The sequence below is a fragment of the Tachypleus tridentatus genome, chromosome 9 (genome assembly GCF_004210375.1).
Source record: "Tachypleus tridentatus isolate NWPU-2018 chromosome 9, ASM421037v1, whole genome shotgun sequence".
NCBI classification, from domain to species: domain Eukaryota; kingdom Metazoa; phylum Arthropoda; class Merostomata; order Xiphosura; family Limulidae; genus Tachypleus; species Tachypleus tridentatus.
In genome coordinates this window covers 27,195,743-27,215,624 of record NC_134833.1, presented here as the reverse complement: position 1 = coordinate 27,215,624, position 19,882 = coordinate 27,195,743, and the positions used below count along the sequence as shown (strand labels likewise).

The following is a 19,882-nucleotide window of genomic DNA, read 5'->3' as shown; positions in this document are numbered from 1 at the left end:
GAAGCGTTTGGAGATCTTTCTTTGTAGATTCAAACGTTATTTTAGGGTTTATTACTGTTTGAAAAGCTGAATTCCAGTTGACAGGAAATGGGGAACTTTGAAAAATATTTAATTATTCCATTTCGTCAGTAGAGTTTCTGTCGTAATACAAGGTTTCGTGTTCTTCTCGTTCTAAATTTAGCGCTTTCAAAGAATCTCTATTGAAAAAAAAGATTTTCGTTTCACACAAATGTTGAAAGCTCCAATTAAAAGTTTTTATATTTCTTGTAGATGGCGCTAGTTTCACTGCAATAATAAAATTCGCTCACGCAGTAATTTTAGAAACATTTATCTCTTAGAGTTACGTGTATAACGAGTTCTATGACGTCAAGTAACAAATCAGACTTTCAGGTCAAGTCTTTATAATTTTCAAACTTAATTATCTTAGTTTTAATGTGTATTTGGACAGTTTACTTACTAGATTACGGTCATTAACATGTGTGGTTTTATAGTAATGTAATACAAGCCTATCATAGTGGCTGTATTCGTGCCACGAAACAGAAGTCGACAAAGTCGTTGAGATGTGTGTATTTAATGTAATATAAGACATTATTAATAACAATAATAATTAATGCTAATAGTCACAGTTTAATAGTAACATATATTAACACACTTTAGCAGAGTTTTAAAAGACTTTAAAGCTTTATTTCTTTCTAAATCGAACACAGCCTGGCATGTAAACTTGACTTGCAGTCGTAATTACTGTCATAAATAAGTTAACCATAATTACTTTACGGACTTACAACTCTACATTTATGGATATGATTCCTCGCGAATGGGCAGAGTGCATACAACCCATTGTGTAGCTTTGTGCTTGGAAGACCTAAATAACTCAAGTTTAAAGGTGTTTAAAGAAAAAAAGCCGGCGAAACATTTGAAACTAACTCGCCTAAGATTTGTAGCAAAGGTCACGTAAACTACGCTTTTCCATGTTACTCTTATTTACTAATTTCGAATTCGAAACTAGAGGTGTTCAAAAATAACATTTTGGGTCTATTTTGTGACTTATCAATAGACAGATCTGAAATGTTGTATTTACGCACCTTTCATTTCGAGTCCGCAAATGACAAATTAAGATTGACACAGTTTATGTGATTTTTGTCACGTGGTTTAAAGAAACGTCAATTTAATGTAAATATACAATAAACCTCTGATCCGTGATAGGGTTTTAGGGTTTTGTATTTCAGTATAAAGCATAGTTTAGTTACTTTTGAATCTGTAGATTTAATTAACTAAAACAAAAATCATTTCTAGCCTGCCCGGCATGGCCAGGTGGTTAAGGTACTCGACTCGCAATCTGAGAGTGGTTTCGTTTGTTTTGAATGTTGCGAAGAGCTACATGAGGGTTATCTGCGCTAGCCGACCCTAATTTAGCAGTGTAAGACTAGAGGGAAGGCAGCTAGTCACCACCACCCACCGCCAACTCTTGGACTACTCTTTTACCAACGAATGACCCTCATATTATAACGCCCCCACGGCTGAAAGGACGAGCATGTTTGGTGCGACGAGGATTCAAACCCGTTACTCTTAGATTGCGAGTCGAGTGTCCTAACTACCTGGCCATGCCGGGCACTGAAAACAGTCAAATATTGTACTCTCACGGGGCAATGCTCTTTTTATTACAAAAATGTGTAAAAATTGTAAAAACATGTTAAGTTATATCTTTACCTGGAACAGTTATAGCGGTTCATCTTAAAATAGAAAACTCGCATTGTTTCTATAGTCCTTTCATAGAATACTAGTAATTTAAATATAATCTCAGCTACACACGTTTGTCTGACAAACAGAAGACTATCCATCTTCAGAAACAAACATTTTTGTTATGGTTTTCTTTATCCAAGTTAGTAATCCACATATGATAATTACCCAGACAGTCGAACGTGGACTGGGACAGATACGTATGCAATGAATACATCTACACATCTACATATACAGTTTACTGAGCGTGAAAATTGCGACTACGCTTCGAGGTAAAACTGTATACCCGTTTGTACAACCTAGCCCTTCAAAATAATGTAGGAGTTGAACTTAACAGTTTTAAACCAACACTTCGTTTTGTGATCTGATTTTTCGTTAGATTTTTTTGCCTCTCCCCGTTTTTTTTCTTAACTTCGAAATGACGTTTCGGGCTCTGTACTAAGGTAGATCTCGAACCCGAAACGTTCTCTCGAAAAAAACAACAAAAGGACAGAAGAGTTAGTTCCATAGAAAACTAAGTCGGCAGACTAAACACTGGAAATATGTTAAAAAAAACACACTTTCTTTTGATGACGTAACTTGTTGTTCTCCTAAGTTATAGTTGGGCTATTTAAACTTCTATAATGATTGATTTCTTTGTCAGTTGTTCAGAGATACCTGACGTTCCAAGCACAAATATAAACAACGATTCAAACTGCTGAAAGTCGTAATCTTAAAATGAATACGCCAATACTAATATTTTCTCAGGGAGTACTATTTCTACATACATTAATAGAACGCACGCAGTGATATATTGCAGTGTACGGCCCGGCATGGCCAGGTGGTTAAGGCACTCGATTCGTAATCCGAGGGTTGCGGGTTCGAATCCCCGTCGCACCAAACATGCTCGCCCTTTCAACCGTGGTGGTGTTAGAATGTCACGGTCAATCCCACTATTGGTTAGTAAAAGAGTATCCCAAGAGTTGGCGTTGGGTGGTGATGACTAGCTGCCTTCCCTCTAGTCTTACACTACTAAATTAGGGACGGCTAGCGCAGATAGCCCTCATATAGCCCAAGAGTTGGCGTTGGGTAGTGACAACTAGCTGCCTTCCCTATAGTCTTTCCTGCAAAATTAGGGATGGCTAGCGAAGATAGCCCTCGTGTAACTTTGCGCGAAATTCAAAATAAACAAACATTGCTGTATACGTTTGTTTGTATATATAGTCATAAGAAGATCTTACCTAGCTCTCGTATAATAGAGGTTTCTTACTTTAACTAGTCTGCCTTTGAAAATTTAGTATCAGACCATGGCAGTAGAAGTTAATGAAGAAAATTAAACAGGATTCTTTATTTGGTTTGTTTGGAATACTTGGAATACTTCTGTGAATAGCTGAGATCTCAACTTTCTTGTCTTCCTTCCTCAGTCCATCAATAAACCATAGACTGAAAATAGCGACCAAGCTCGAGAAAAGTTTTTTTTTTTTAATATATATAAAAACCTCTTTCTTTTCTTGTCTTGTTACAATTTATCTACTCAGAACAATGGATGTCTGGCGTCTACAGATTACTTTACGAGCTATATGTCACGAGGCTTTTCTTGTGTCCTAACATACTGCTTGAAACTAGATAGCTTGGAAAGTTTTTCGAACTCAGTTGGAATCTATAGTCAGAGACCCTTGTTTTTCTTAATTAAATACCAAAACAACTATCACCTAAAACTTGAAAATTAAATATCATAATAATATCTATCAAACACTTAAAAATTAACATAAACACGAAAAAAAGTTCTAACATTTGCTCTCTATTTGACCACAAGCTCGCCGGTGACCTTTACATCGCAACTGATGATAACTTGTGACTCTTAATGACAAAAGTCTTAAATTGATGGAATGTCTTAAAACTGAAACAGGTAATTAGTGAACCGCTTAATAAAGTGTTACTTAAATGGAGGAAAAAGTAATCGTATTTAATGAATGAGAAACATAGTTTAAAATATAACCTATGCATTTCACTACTAACAACAATGAACAGTTTCGGTGATAAAGCAGTTTACGGCACTGATTTCATTTGAAAATTAATTTGTATTACGCATGTAAAGAACTAGTCTAATTTAAAACACATCTTCGTTAAAACCGTCATAGAAATGATCATATATAAACAGTTTTTCTGACTCTGGTGTGCGTTCTGTTAAGTCTTTTACTGTAATAACTTAATTATTCTGGTTTCTCAAATTACCTAAAATATCACACATATACAGGTTTATTTCTGTGGTTATAAAAACTACGATTAAATATTTATCAATTCCAATAAGTATTGATTTGTCATACATCAAATACCATTTAAATAAATACTGTGATATTGTCGAAAGCAGAACCTGTACTTATATGTTTATGATAATCGGTAATTTCATTGAAAGTGAAAAGATAAAAGACTTTAATGTAAAACAATAGATACGTATAATTTCAGTAACATTTCCACTGAGGTCTTTCATCCATAATTTCGGTCCTGCATGGCCAAATGGTTAAGACACTCGACTCGTTATCTGAGGATTACGGGTTCGAATCACCGTCACACCAAACATTCTCACCCTTTCAACCATGGGTGCGTTATAATGTATCGATCAAATCCACTATTCGTTGGTAAAAGAGTAGCCCAAAAGTTAGTGGTAGGTGGTGATGACTAGTTGCCTTTCCTCTGGGCTTACACTGCGAGATTGGGTGCAGATGGCCCTCGTGTAGCTTTGATCGAAAACTCAAAACAAACAAACAAATCTTAAGACTCCGAAATACATTTATTTACCAAAATTCACTTAAGAAATTTCAAAGGTTGTACATTTAAAATAACGATAATGTATTTTCTGATGTGTACAAACAAACTGAAAATAACATTTATATATCCTCTGGTGTGAACAAGGAAAGGTAGATTAGTATCTGCTTGTCTGCAGAGAGACCACTAAAATAACGATGCTGTATCACCTAGTGTATAGAGAGACCACTAAAATAACTATAATGTACCTCCTAGTGTGTATAGAGACCACTAAAATAACTATAATGCATCTCCTAGTGTGTTGAAATACCACTAAAATAACTGTAATGTATCTCCTAGTGTGTTGAGATACCACTAAAACAACTATAATGTATCTCCTAGTGTGTAGAGAGACCACTAAAACAACTATAATGTATCTCCTAGTGTGTAGAGAGACCACTAAATTAAATATAATGTATCTCCTAGTGTGTAGAGAGACCACTAAAACAACTATAATGTATCTCCTAGTGTGTTGAGAGACCACTAAAACAACTATAATGTATCTCCTAGTGTGTTGAAAGACCACTAAAATAACTATAATGTATCTCCTAGTGTGTAGAGATACCACTAAAACAACTATAATGTATCTCCTAGTGTGTAGAGAGACCACTAAATTAAATATAATGTATCTCCTAGTGTGTACTGAGACCACTAAAACAACTATAATGTATCTCCTAGTGTGTTGAAAGACCACTAAAATATCTATAATGTATCTTCTAGTGTGTTGAAAGACCACTAAAATAACTATGATGTATCTCTTAGTGTGTTGAGAAACCCCCGACGTGTAGAATAACAGAAAATTATTATACCGAATTCTCCAAAACATCGCAATAACAGCTCAGTGACCGTAACATTTGACTCCAACATTTATGTACCATCAAGGCTGGTACTAGTACAAACAAATGTTTCGTAGTCTCTACGTAAAAGTTTTGTTTTTAGAAACTAACAAAAAGTAATAAATTACACCGAGTGGCTTGAAAAGCTGTTTTCTACCATCAGTTTCAGACAACGTTCTGAGGTATTGTACGAACACATAAGAATAGGTGGCAGTGCCCAACTCACGTTATAGTGACGTGTCGTAAAAAAACAAAAAACAACCTTATTTTCTACAAGCAAGCATCCAGATGTATGCTCTAGAACTAAAAAGAAAGTAAATTGAAGACAAGGTTTTAATCTATCGAAGAAAGAATAGCTTGACGGATATCAGAGAATTCACAAGTTTACGAGTTGTTATTTTCCACTGTAGTGCTAAATAACGTAGACGTTGTTATTTTCGTTAACTGACTGAAACAATCTGCTTTTTAGTAAAGTGAATGCCAATACTTTATTGAATATACTGGCTGAATAAAATATTGACATTAATAAAATATTCACTTTTTATCTCACAAAATCAATGAGTTTACTAGTAAGTTTGTTTTTTGAATTTCGCGCAAAGCTACACAAGGACTATCTCCACTAGCCGTCCCTAATCTAGCAGTATAAGCCTAAAAGGAATACAGCTAATCATCATTACCCACTACCAACTCTTGGGCTACTATTTTACCAAAGAATAGTGGAACTGACAGCACATTTTAACGTCCTAACGGTTGAAAGGGCGATTATGTTTGGTGTGACGGGGATTCGAACCCGCGACCCTCAGATTACGAGTTGAGCACCTTAGCCACCTGGCCATGCTAGGCCGCTTACCAATAAGAACCACGTTCTTCCTTCGTTAAACCTACAGAGTCAATGATGTTATAGAGAAGATAGATGCTCTTACTTTATACAACCAACAGATTTAATGCTTTTCTCAACAAAGCAGGTGCTACCAAACTGACATAATTAAGAATTTCCCAATCAATACAGACGTGTTTCGTTTGTTAATCTTGCAAAATCAATGTTGTTGTTTCTTTCCAGCAATTCATTATAAGCATTATAATGAAGAGGGTAAGATAACTTTTATCCCACGCTAGGACAGCAGTAGACTACGGATTTACAATGCTAAAATCAAGTGTTCAATTTCCTTCGGTGAACATAACAGATAGCCCGATGTGACTTTGCTATGAGAAAACAACAACAACGTACAAACAAAATAATTTTTTTTCTTAACATTCCAATCCAATTAAATGATCATTTGGAAATCAAACACTTAGATGTTTAAAACTTTTTACTGTAAAAATGTGGAATATTGTTTCTGGTGTGTATGGAATAACATTCACGACGTTTAAGAAATAATTTTTCCTTGGATCTTGGTTTTTCAAGTTACTTTGGTTCTTAGAATTTAGTATTGTATTTTATTAAGACTCTGTCGGTTTTAATTTTATCACAATTGTACATTGAAACCCGGGATAAAAAAAAAAAGGTTGGAAAAAGCAAACATTTTGTTAATAAACAAACACACGATTTTTATTGTTGCCTGTATGGCTGTTTGATTAATACATCTTTAGGTGTTTATACAGCGGACTTGGTTTGGTTGTTATTAAACAGAAGCTGCACAATAGGCTATCTGTGCTCCGCTCACCACAGCTATCGAAATCCGAGTTTTAGTGTTGTAAGCCTACATACAGGCTTATCGCTAAGTCTATGGAAGGCTACACAGCAGACACTCGTGTAATGAAATCCTCGAAACGTTCGTTGTTGGAGCAGAACCGAAGTATTGTAAGAAAAACAGTTTGCTTGGGTAAGTTACGTACTTACTGTACGAGGTTTGGTTTTGGTTTGTTTTGAATTTCGCGCAAAGCTACACGAGAGCTATCTGCGCTAGTCGTCCCTAATTTAACAGTGTAAGACTAGAGGGAAGGCAGGTAGTCATCACCATCCACCACCAACTTTTTGGTTACTCTTTACCAACGAATACTGGGATTGATCGTTACATTATAACGACCATACGGCTGAAAGGACGAGCATGTTTGGTGTGACGGGGATTCGAACCCGTGACCCTCAGATTACGAGTCGAGTGTTTTAACCACCTGGCCATGCCGGGCCTAATGTACTTGATCAATACAGTATATTCCTTGATGGAAAATATATCGTGACATTATTTAGATAAGATAAAAAAGTGATACAGAAAAGCAACTAATTATAACTTGAAAATATTTGGTACGTAGAGATTAAGCAAATTCTTTATGCTATTTTATGTTATGTTATGTTAAAAATTCTTTTTAATTACACCAAATGCTTTGTTTAATTTTATGAAACAACAATTTGTCAGGAAGTATATAGCTATGAAAAAAAAATCCACTGAGATTTTATGCAAAAACCTACTGAAGAGTTTATTTGTTGATATTTGCACAAATTCATTCGAGGACTGCTAGCGCGAATCGTTTCTAATTTAGACGTGATGGATCAGAGGGAAGAGCAGCTAGTCAACACCACACTATGCCTAAACTTCTGCTAATCTTTTAGAAACGAAAACTAGGATTGACAGTTATCTTATAACGTCCCCACGGCTGAAAGGGTGAGCACGATCGCTGTAGGGATTGAAAACCGTGACGCCCACATTGCGAGTCGAGCGCCCTAACCATCCGTCCATGTCAGACACCAGCTTAAAAGAGTATTCTATTTTTTTTTTTTTATATTACTGACTTAGCGATACGAGAATCTCATTTGTATTTTGTAATTCACGTGTATGTAAAGAATATCAACTAAAAACTACGCTGTTTTCAAGATTACACTAACAATGTTTTTCACGTTTTTTGCACAGTAGTGTTATATTAAAGAATGAAGGACTTGGTTGGATATGAAATTAAATAACATAGAACAAAACAAAATTTATTTAAATACGAAGTTAGATAATGGATCAGGAATTTTAAAAAAATTGCCTTAAGTACGAAATTAAGTAATGAATCAGAAAGAAAAGAATTGCCTGAAATACGAAATTAGATAATGAATCAGAATTTTTTTTTAAATGCCGTAAATACGAAGTTATATAATGAATCAGGAATTTAAAAAAATGCTTTAAATTAGAAATTAGATAATGAATCAAGAATAAAAAAACAACACTCCACTGTCACGTGATTGTGTGAAACTGCATGTTTAGATAGTATAGCTTTGTTCTCGTATAAAATGAATATTTTCCTCTACAGAGATTATTACCAAGATTCTTACATAACTAAAAATTAACCCGGTAATGAACAAGGCTGGCTCGAGGGACTTTCATCTCATTAACATATTTTATTTTCGTTACTATTTCAGAGCTGTAAGGCGTTATTAGCATTAACTTATGTACAGACATAAGCTAGAACTGTAATCAGAGGAAACACACATTTGAAGAATGTTTAGTTCGTGCTTTATATCGCCCCCCATGCTGAAGATATCTTTGTGAAAATCAAGATGTAATACGCTCAGAAGTTGAACTGAGAAAAAAATGGTTACATCATTTAGTTGATATTATATAACAGTAATAAATCTTTTCGTTTTCCTTGTCTTACTAGTAAAAAAAGAAAAGTAAAAAAAACAACACCTGGAATATCCAGAAACTGATATTTTGATAAATAGCTTAATCAGAAGATTACTTTCCAGGGAATTGCTTTTCAAGACGGTTTCAGTTCATGAAAGACCACTTCTCCTGTCATGATAATGTCTTGCTGAGAAATGTGTGATCATCTTTCATTACAGCATAACATCAGTCAGCACCAACTTCTGGTGTTGCTATAGTACCACTACTATTCCTTTATCTCTCTGTTGATCTATCCATCCGTTATGTGAACTTGTTTCATATTTTTTCTATTTATTTATTTTATTATACAAGCACTCTTGTGGTCATTCAGTCATCCATCCTTTTATTAACCTGTTCTTTATTCCATTAATATGTCTACTCTTATGGATATCTTTTTCAAATGTAAAATACAGCAACAAATAATTCATGCTCAAAATTTCCTCAAATATTTTCGGGAAATAAGAAATGTTTAAACGCTTTGGCTTCTGGCAAAGACACTTAGGGTCCGGCATAGCTAGGTGGTTAAGACACTCAACTCTTTATTGGAGGATCACGGGTTCGAATTCCTTTCACATCAAACATGTTCGTCCTTTCAGCCGTGGGGGAATAATAAAGTTACGGTCAATCCCACTATTTGTCGGTTAAAGAATAACCCAAGAGTTGGCGGTGGCGTCTTATTGACTCCCTATGTTGTCTATCACTTCACAACTAGGGAATGCTAGCACAAGTAACATTCCAGTACATTTACAACAAACAGAGTAATCATTTTTTTTATTTTCATTCGTATCGTAAATGTTCTATTTTTAATTGGCACTAAGACAATTATACTCTTTGTACTGACTCTTTGTCATTTGACCTATTTATAATATATCTCTACACATATACATATATATAAATGTATACTTATCTTTACCTTATTTATATATATACATATAGAAAAGAGTCTTTCTGTTCGTAAATCCCACCTTTGTTGGTAATGTTCAAATTAGTTCAGTGATGAGTCATAAGCGGAACTTTCGCGTTCGAATCCCCACAGAGTGGAGATCTCTTATAACCTTTCTTAATTAGTTACTCATCTTGTTAAGAACAAGATCTCACAATGTTAGAAAAAAAAATAGATGGCTTAAATAATGAATTCTAATTATTTGTTGACACTCACCTACAAAGGCTGGGTGTTTTGGTGGATATAGCATTTCGCAAGCACGGGAAAGCCTCGTATTCAAATTCCAACAATATTTGGATTTTACGTTAACTTTTATCATATACATATATTGTCACATTTACAGCAAGTTGTTTGAATATTATGAAAATGTCAATACCATTACAGATTAAATCAGGAAACTTATATTACTTATAAACAACCATTGCCAACTTGTGCCAAATAAATCTTAAATATATTTTTAAAACTACATTCACGATGTTAGAAAAACTCGTAAGATCAAGAAGTCTTGACAAATATGAAATAAAAACCATATAATCCGACCGCTTTCAAAAGGTGTACCTTTCTTCAGTTTGCCCTTAAAGAAGAAAGGTCCACATTTCAGAAGCTCTAAGGTTATACGGTTTTTATTTGATTTTAAATATTACAGATGGCGCTACAATACATCATTAATGATATTTTTTACCTTTCGTAAAAGAGTTTTAAAAATTATAAGCATTTATCAAAATGAATAGTTATACTTTCGTGCATTCTTCCTTCATTCTCAAATTATTTGCCTTTATCATAACAATTAAAAAATCGTGTGGTCAGGCATTTGACAATGTAGAAATATTTCTTCCATAATCAGTTTTTTTTTTAATATGGTTCAATTTATAAGACCTTATCGAGAAGTTTGTTTTTTTGTTTTTTAAATTTCGCACAAAGCTACTCGAGGGCTATCTGTGCTAGCCGTCCCTAATTTAGCAGTGTAAGACTAGAGGGAAGGCAGCTAGTCATCACCACCCACCGCCAACTCTTGGGCTACTCTTTTACCAACAAATAATGGGATTGATAGTCACATTACAACGTCCCCACGGCTGAGAGGACGAGCATGTTTGGCATGCGAACCCGCGACCCTTAGATTACGAGTCGCACGCCTTAACACGTTTGGCCATGCCGGACCTCTTATCGAGAAGCAGGTGTTAACATAATATCAAAATATATGTAGGACAGAATTCTAACCAAAAACTGGCTACTTATAGATGATGATAAAATATCTAAAAAAATGTTTTCGTGGATTACTAGAAAAAAGATAATGATTTTTATTCACGTTTTGTTATTATAATATAATTTTTTTATAGAGCATTCAATAAAATATTTATTCAGATATAATTTTTCTTCGAAAAATTAACATTCGTTATCATAACGGACATTTAGGTAATCTACTATATCGTTTAATTTGTAACATATTGTTCCATTTCCAAACTTCTTTCCACTGTTAATTAGACCCGGCATGGCCAAGCGTGTTAAGGCGAGCGACTCGATAATCTGAGGGTCGCGAGTTCGCATCCCGGTCGCGCCAAACATGCTCGCCCTTTCACCCATGTAGGCGTTATAATGGGATGTTAAATCCCACTATTAATTGGTAGAAGAGTAGCCCAGAAGAGTAACTAGTAAATTAGTGATCTCCTGCTAATTTAAAACAACTGAAGACAAATAACGTATTATTATATATCGCACTAAGTATTATAAAAAAATTATTCGTTGGGTCGGTAGTAACCAATGTTTACTAATATATATTTATTTTAATATTGATGTTTGTTTTAGTTAAATATATGTGTATATTTAGAAATGCTTGTAACTTATAATATTAAATGTGTATTGCGAAATCCCGCCTTTTCTTTAAATTGTTAGAAGATTCTCGTGTGTAAGAATTAACAATACATGTTTTACGAAAGCACTAACGTATCTTCGAATATTGTTGCCAACTGAACTTTCAAGAACTTCACCCTAAAAGTTTACAAACCGACGCATCAAGATAGTTTTATATTGTTGGTTTATTGCGGTTAATGTACTATAAGTACACATCTGGTACAGGTATCCCGCTGGGACAGCGGTAAGTCTACGGATTTACAACGCTAAAATCATGGGTTCTACTCCCCTCAGTGGACTCAGCAGAATGCTGGGTGTGGTTTTGATATCAGAAAACACACAATATCTTGTAAACCTCGGAAGCTATAATTGTAATAAACGCTTAGTAGTCAGGAAGCTACAGATATTTGACCAGGAATGTATATAGATTTCGAACATTACAAACCGTTTAACTTCAGTGAGTTAACTTTGGATGTTAGTATTTTTACAAAGATATTGTATAACTTGTGAAAAACTCACGTGTGATGAACAAGAGACAGTTCCCCGTTAGGTAAACTCTACTGATATCAACTCGAAATTAATTCACTCGTCCTGAACCGTCGATAATGTATTCAGTTCCAGACCAAATAAAAGACTCAATATTGTCTGAAAGTTTATAAAACTTTTGTAAATAAATCATTATTTGTAACACCTGTTACTATAAGTTGTATTAATGCTTGTAAATTAAAATATATTTGTTTTAAGAAATAAAATTTATCTCCTTGGCAAATATTATAAATTTGATACATATCGACAAGTAATTAATTTATAAATCAAAATTACAATTGAACACAGTTCAGGCTGTTTGAAATTATAATACGTAGCATGATAAAAATTATAAAATGTAATACTACTAACTTATTTTTAACAGAGATTTATATCTTTGGGTATTCGCTTAATAAATTCAATACGTACTTTTGTTTTCTTTAAACTCTGCAGTTTCTTACGTTTGCGTTTTCATTAAAAATACAAGTAAAGCAAAACCTTGTGTGCAATCAACAATGGAATGACAAGTATGATAGGTAAAAAATATACTTTTATACGGGATAATTTTCCTCATCTACGTGACGTAATTCAAGGACACGTTGAACGGTTTTCCGCCACGATATTACAGATATGTTTTCATGTTGCTTTTTTGTGTGTGTTGTATTTTTAAAATCATCACACACACAAAATGTTTGTACAAAAAGCTAGAAAAATATAGACGATTAGCTGGAAATTTTTAACATAGATTCGTATACAAATGTGAACCAAACCTTTCGTGATTTTGTTTCACTTTTAAGGACTTTTTTTTTTATAAACAAAGTATAAAAGTTCTGTGTGGTAACAGGTTTCTAACGTCAACAGAGTAGTATAATATTTTTGGTATCCATAGGTCAATAAAAACCTCAACACAAAAGACGTTTTTCAAAAACATCACATAGCCCTCGTTTAAATTTTTTATATTTTACACCTGGAAGTTTTGCCAGGTGAATAAGGCACTCGACTCGTGGTCCGAGGGTCGCGGGTTCGAATCCTTTTCACACCAAACATGCTCGCCCATTCAGCCGTAGGGACGTTATAACGTAACGATCAGTCCCACTATTCATTGGTAAAAGAGTAGCTCAAGAGTTGGCGGTGGGTGGTGATGGCTAGCTGCTTTCCTTCTAGTTTTACACTGCTAAATTAGGAACGACTAGAGCAGATAGCTTTCATGTAGCCCAAGAGTTGGCGGTGGGTAGTGATGATTAGTTGCTTTCACAGTAGTCTTACGCTGCTAAATTAGGGACAGCTAGCGCAGATAGCCCTCGTGTAGCTTTGCACGAACTTCAAAACCCATTTCCTGAAGATTTCACTGGTTGAAGAATCGTTTTTGAGTAAGTGATGTATTAAAAATAACGTGTGTTACATTGAGACTTTTCTATGAGGACCTTTGGTTTGGTGTTTATTGGAGCATAGCAACGGGGCTCTCTGCGTCATTAGAACATGTTCTCGTAATATTTGTTGGCATTTAACACTTTTAATACTGATGTAACATGTCCTCATAATGTTTGCCATATAACACTTTTAATACTGATGTAACATGTCCTCATAATGTTTGCCATATAACACTTTTAATACTGATGTAACATGTTATCTTAAAATTGTATACGTAATGTATAAAAAACGCATTCATAAAAACTTGTATATTAACATATCTGTTGTGATGTCAATAACCTCAACATTAGCACTATCTAAGCGACACAAAATACTTTTAGCAAAAAAAGTTTAACAATTCTTTGTGTGCTTAATAATAACAAATATATTGTCGTTTGTATTACATGTTATCTTCCAGAACATTTCTGATTGATTGGTTCATGTACGACTTGCATTGTGTCCCCGTCACAAACCAAATATGGTATTAAGTGCGAAATTTTCTTCTCACTAAAATGTATTAGTTCAGAGCCAAAAGAAAGAATCCACGAATTATGTGGAAGCTTAATATATTTTGAAAAAAAATATTATTTTACAAAACAGATACTTATATATTGATAACATATAGGATGTAGTGCATCTGATTACAGTCATAAATATGATTCGGTGAATTCGACATTTCTTAATCTCGTAAACAGCACAACTCTCACGAGACAAAGTGAAATACTGAACACTGAAAAAAATCATATTTTTTTTTTACAACGCCTTCGTCCTTTCCAAGTTTTAATATGTATAGAACATGTACTTATAAAAATATATAACATTTGCCCCTTTAAAAATTTTATGTTTTAAAGAAAATTTAATAAATTTTCGATAAAATAAATTGACTGTTATTTCAAAAAGTCCCTTAACCATTAAACATATATTTTAAGTAGGAAGTTTTTATGTAGATAAACTTAGGTCTATAAAACTGTGTTATCTGTTACCACTGGGAACCTACGTTCACATTGTTTCAATTCTATATTTGATTCTAAGTACAAAATAAATTCAACAAACGCATCCTTGAATGCGAGAGGGAAGGAGAGATAAAGATATTAGATTTTCAGGGTACACTAAACGGGTTTGTTTCAAAGCTTAATAATGCTTTCTATTTTCTTATTGTGTCATTCGATTTAAAAACAAAAGAACAACAGCACTAGTGTCAAAGTCGACCAGAATGCTGTGCTTATGAAATAACATGCCTTTCAAAAGAGAAGCTTTATTGGATATTTTTTTTTTCGTTTCATCAGTCAAACTCTTGTTTTTTGGCGTTTCTTTTCTGTTGCGATAATTGTTCTGCTCCAAACAACAATCGATAAAAATATTGTTTTATAATATACACGTATTTCTTGTTATATTATGACATACTAAAGTAGCTTTCATCTAGCGGAAATAATACATTTACTTGTATCATATAGAACTTGTGTTTCGCCCCCCGCTCGTGCAGCTGTAAGTATACGGAATTACAACGCTAAAATCAGGAGTTCGATTCCCCTCGGTGGGCTCAGCAGATAGCCCGATGTGGCTTTGCTATAAGAAAACACATACACACATACTTGTGTTTATCACACTAAAAAAAAAGATGTTTAAACGTGCAGAAGATTTTAAAGATTGTGTATTTTTATGTTTTATTCATTTTCAACTTTTATTGCTAACTTATGACGTCACTACCTAATTTACGTACTTCTCACGATGATGAACAAACAACCTACAAGCAATCCTTTTACAGACTACTTGATTTCTACTTTATTTTGTATTTTAGACTACGGTTTTTGCCTGAGGAAATAACGAATGTTGTCTCATGATGAACATAAAAGTTTGGAAATCAGTTCTCTCATTTAACGAGACTTTTACAAACAGAATCGAATACAGACAGTAATTATACCCAAGGTTTGTAAGGAATTCATTTGCTATCATATTATAACTTACAGACGTGTATTTGGAGTTTTTTTTTGTTTTTTTTTAATTTCGCGCAAAGCTACACGAGGGCTATCCGCGCTAGCCGTCCTTAATTTAGCGGTGTAAGACTAGTTGAAAGGCAGCTAGTTATCCCCATCCACCGCTAACTCTTGGGCTACTCTTTTAACGAATAGTGGGATTCATCGTCACATCATAACACCCTCATGGCTGAAAGGGCGAGTAAGTTTGGTGTGACGGGGATTCGAACCCATGCCCCTCAGAGTACAAGTCGAACGCCTTAACCCACCTAGCCATGTTGGGCCATGTGTTTGGAGTTATCATAAGTGGCACCACCTTTTTTCTAGTTGAGGGCGCAGGGTATGTTTTTTCTCGTTGAGGGCGCAGGGTATAGGCCGGACAAAAATTGACGAGACTACATTTTTGTATCTTGTGGGTTCACATGATGTTCTAGATAAGAAGATATGAATTATCTTTAAGAGTAAGAACTTTTCTATTAGATTCTGGGGCTAAAAGCACATATTAGGGTAGCTTTAGCCCCCTACAAACCCACCACGTGTAACGTATTTTATTGTTGAAGTGAGATTTCACTTAAGGCAATTTTTAAGTTATTTTAGTGTCGTAATAAGATCCGATTTTGAGATGCAATAAATTATTATATCCTCAAGTTGAGATCGCAGCTAGAGTTAATACAAATTATTCTAAATACTAGAACAGGATCGAATCTAGGGTTGTTATCACTTATTTTAACAATGGCAGTAAGATCGTAGTTAAGGTTAATATAAATTATTATATTATTGCTATTAAATAACAAATATGGTTATTACCACATATTCTATTGTGGAAATGTTATTCATTAAAGACTTGAAATTCACATTTCAAAGTCGGATCCAAAAATGTTGTTTTAACCAGACAGAGGCAACATGTACTCTTCCTCTCGGCTAACTTTATTTGTTAAAATAAAAATAAATAAAAAGACGAACAGCTACAGACTGGAGTAAGATCCTACACGAATTAGTTCAATAGTTATGTGAGAACCGAGACCATTAACAGTGAAATAAGATAAAATTAAAGTAATTTTGAAACAAAATTTAGCACTCTAATAATAAGAGTAAAATCTTTAGTAATTTTCCTCCTGGAACTTTGGTTTTTCTGTTACCTTGTGACTCTTGTGTTAGGGTTAACTGATCATTTGTACTGAATATAATTAGTTAGAGCTATTACCGGAGGAACTGAGCTTTAAAATATAATCTTAGAACCACATTTAATAATATAAAAAACAATCAAGCACAGAAGTAAACAATGTGGTATATTCGTTAACACCACTCGAGTTACTAGAGCCTTTTTTGAGGGTTTGGCTTGTTTTGAAACGAGGGCTATCTGCGCTAGCCATCCCTAATTTGGTAGTGTAAGACAAGAGGGAAGGCAGCTAGCCATCACCACCCACCGCCAACACTTGAGCTACTCTTTTGCTAACGAATTGTAAGATTGACCGTCACATTATAACGCTCCCTTGGCTGAAAGTGCGAGCATATTTGGTATGACAGGGATTCAAACCCGCGACCCTCGGAATACGAGTCGAGTGTCTTAACCATCTGACCATGACGGACAGGAGCTTTATACAGTTTTAGAGCCAGCTGACACAGGTCGTTGGATACGTCAGTACGGTAGAGCTTGTGTGTTTGTTTGTTTTTTAATTTCGCGCAAAGCGACAAGAAGGCTATCTGCACTAACCGTCCATAATTTAGCAGTGTAAGACTAGAGGGAAGGCAGCTAGTTATCACCACCCACCGCCAACTCTTGGGCTACTCTTTTACCACTGAATAGTGGGATTGACCGTCACATGTTTGGTGTGACAGGAATTCGAACACACTTGGATTACGAGTCGTGTGCCTTAACCACCTGGCCATACTGAGCCGAAATGGCCTATCTGAGTTCTGCCCACCACGGTTATTGAAACTCGGTTTTTAGCGGTGTAAGTCCATAAACATGCCACTGGGGCGCGTACGTTAGAGAGAGAAAAACAGTTATGTTTTGAATGAAAATTACAGAAATCGAAAACGTTATATTAAAAGTCTTTTGGAGTCTTACCATATATTTAAAGTTAATATTGCCACACTCAGTCTTGCCCTTTGTGACGACTGTGGATCTTGGGGACAATAGTACTGCAGAAGAGATTTCCATTGTAAAAAGCTCCGACATGATATTTTCATAATCAAAGCACACCACTAAACCCTACCTGCTTTTCATAATCCACCTAGGCTAGTGTAAGAAAGATTGCTTGTTTGTTTTTTGTTTTGAATTTCGCAAAAGTTACACGAGGACTATCTACGCTAATCGTTCATGATTTAATAGTATAAGACTAGAGGGAAAGCACCTGGTCATCACCATCCACCGCCAACTCTTGGGGTACTCTTTATCAACGAATAGTGAAAGTGACCGTTATATTATAACGCCCCGACGGCTGGAAGGGCGAACATGTATGGTGTGATGGGGATTCGAACCCGCGACCCTCAGATTGCGAGTCGAGCGTAATAATAACTTGGCCACACCGGGCTGTAAGATGATGATGGTTCCTCAGTGTCCGTTTCAACAGTCTGATCACACACTGACAATATGGCAATTACGTCGTTTTGGGAAAAAATGAACACCCACTTCCTTTTTACAGCGACGTTTACATAAATAGAAAAGTTGAATATAAAATAGTTTGGTATTTTGATAACGTTTGTGTGTTTTGTTTTTTTTCTTATAGCAAAGCCACATCGGGCTTTCTACTGTGTCCACCAAAGGGAATCGAATCTCTTATTTTAGGAGTTTAGGAGCTCTGGTGATCGTAGCTGATTCATACTCCCCTGTCTTCCAATGTTATCGAATAGAAGAGGTATCTCCATTTTTATGACCTATATTATTTGAGTGTAAGACGTGATAAGACCTGTTTGAAATCTAGCTACGATAACATATATGACAATATAAGAGCTCATGTAATATCAAGCCACTCTAAAAGACGTTATAAGATAGCCGCTTATTTAATATCAGACAACGATAACAGACGTTATAATATAAGCACTTATTTAATATCAGTCAACGATATCAGACGTGATAATATAAGCACTTACTTAATATCTAGCTACGATACAAACGTGGTAAAATAACCATTCCTTTAATATCAAGAACTTTAATAAACTTTAAAAATAAAATAAAGTAAAATAAACATTCGTGTAATTTCGAAGAGTTTAGTAAATGACGTCCCATACAGTTTATATATATAATTATGTTGTTGTTTGCAAGCATCTATTGATGTATGTTGAGGAAAATGTATTCTGTATACAGTATAAATTCAAATAACAAATTTTAATTAAACCAGAACCAGGTTGTTGTAATACTTATAGGATGTTGAAAACGCATACTACCTTAATGACTGAATGCTTTTGGAAAAAGATAGCGTCTGATATCTAATAATGAAGCGACTAATTAGAGTAATTACTAAATAATTTCAGGCTTTACTTACCTTCATTGTTCTAAATCATTTCAAGTCAAATGCTTCGTGAAGATTTATTCATGTGAAAACTTGCAAAGATAAGAAATCAATTAGCCGAATGTATTGTGAAAGATTTCGAATGTGACGCACGAATTAGTGTGAACTTATGTGAAAGGTATTGCTTTCTATTTTGATGTCAATAACATAATTAGCTCTTCAGAAAATAAGCCGCAGAAGTTCGTCATTGGTGAAAACAAAACACGTAAACACACAAACCTACAGCTGCAAACTACGCTTTTCTCCTCACTGATCACGTAGTTAACGAATAACTTGTACAATAAAGAGACTTCAGAACGTTATTACTTTTATTGATGTTTTATTCATAATCTTTGAGTTGTGTGAGTTGTATGTACCTGTAACCTAACATACGTAGAATAGAGTATCTAGTGTAACGTAACGTACGTAGAATAGAGTATTTAGCACGTTAAAATACAATATTCTCTCCTGTAATACACCCTCAACCCTGATGTTCAGTAAAGTATGCGACAATGAGAAGATACGTTAAACCCCCATTAACATTATCTTGCCATTACTACTGAACATTCTCTAGACCTCATGTTTATTTGGGTGTGTGAGAGTGAGAAGAGACACTAAAAGCACCATTAGTCTGACCTGCTCTGTCTTATGACCATTCTATAAATCATGCTGTTTAATGGAATATGTGGTAGTGGGAAAAGAAATTAAAACACCATTAACATAACCACGTTCTGTCTATTGAACGTCCTCT

The 19,882-nt window shown here is 34.7% G+C and overlaps 1 long non-coding RNA gene across 3 annotated transcripts in view; it reads right to left on the bottom strand.

The window, feature by feature from the left end:
* The window catches only part of LOC143224917 (uncharacterized), a 46,111-nt gene extending 33,339 nt beyond the window's left edge, over nucleotides 1–12,772 (bottom strand). For all 3 annotated transcript variants that reach the window (XR_013013514.1, XR_013013513.1, XR_013013512.1), the window contains exons 1-2: nucleotides 12,684–12,772; nucleotides 12,249–12,374 (exon numbers count right to left, since the gene is read on the bottom strand). This is a non-coding gene — a long non-coding RNA (uncharacterized LOC143224917). The remainder of the gene's footprint in view (nucleotides 1–12,248; nucleotides 12,375–12,683) is intronic.
* Nucleotides 12,773–19,882: the final 7,110 nt, after the last annotated feature.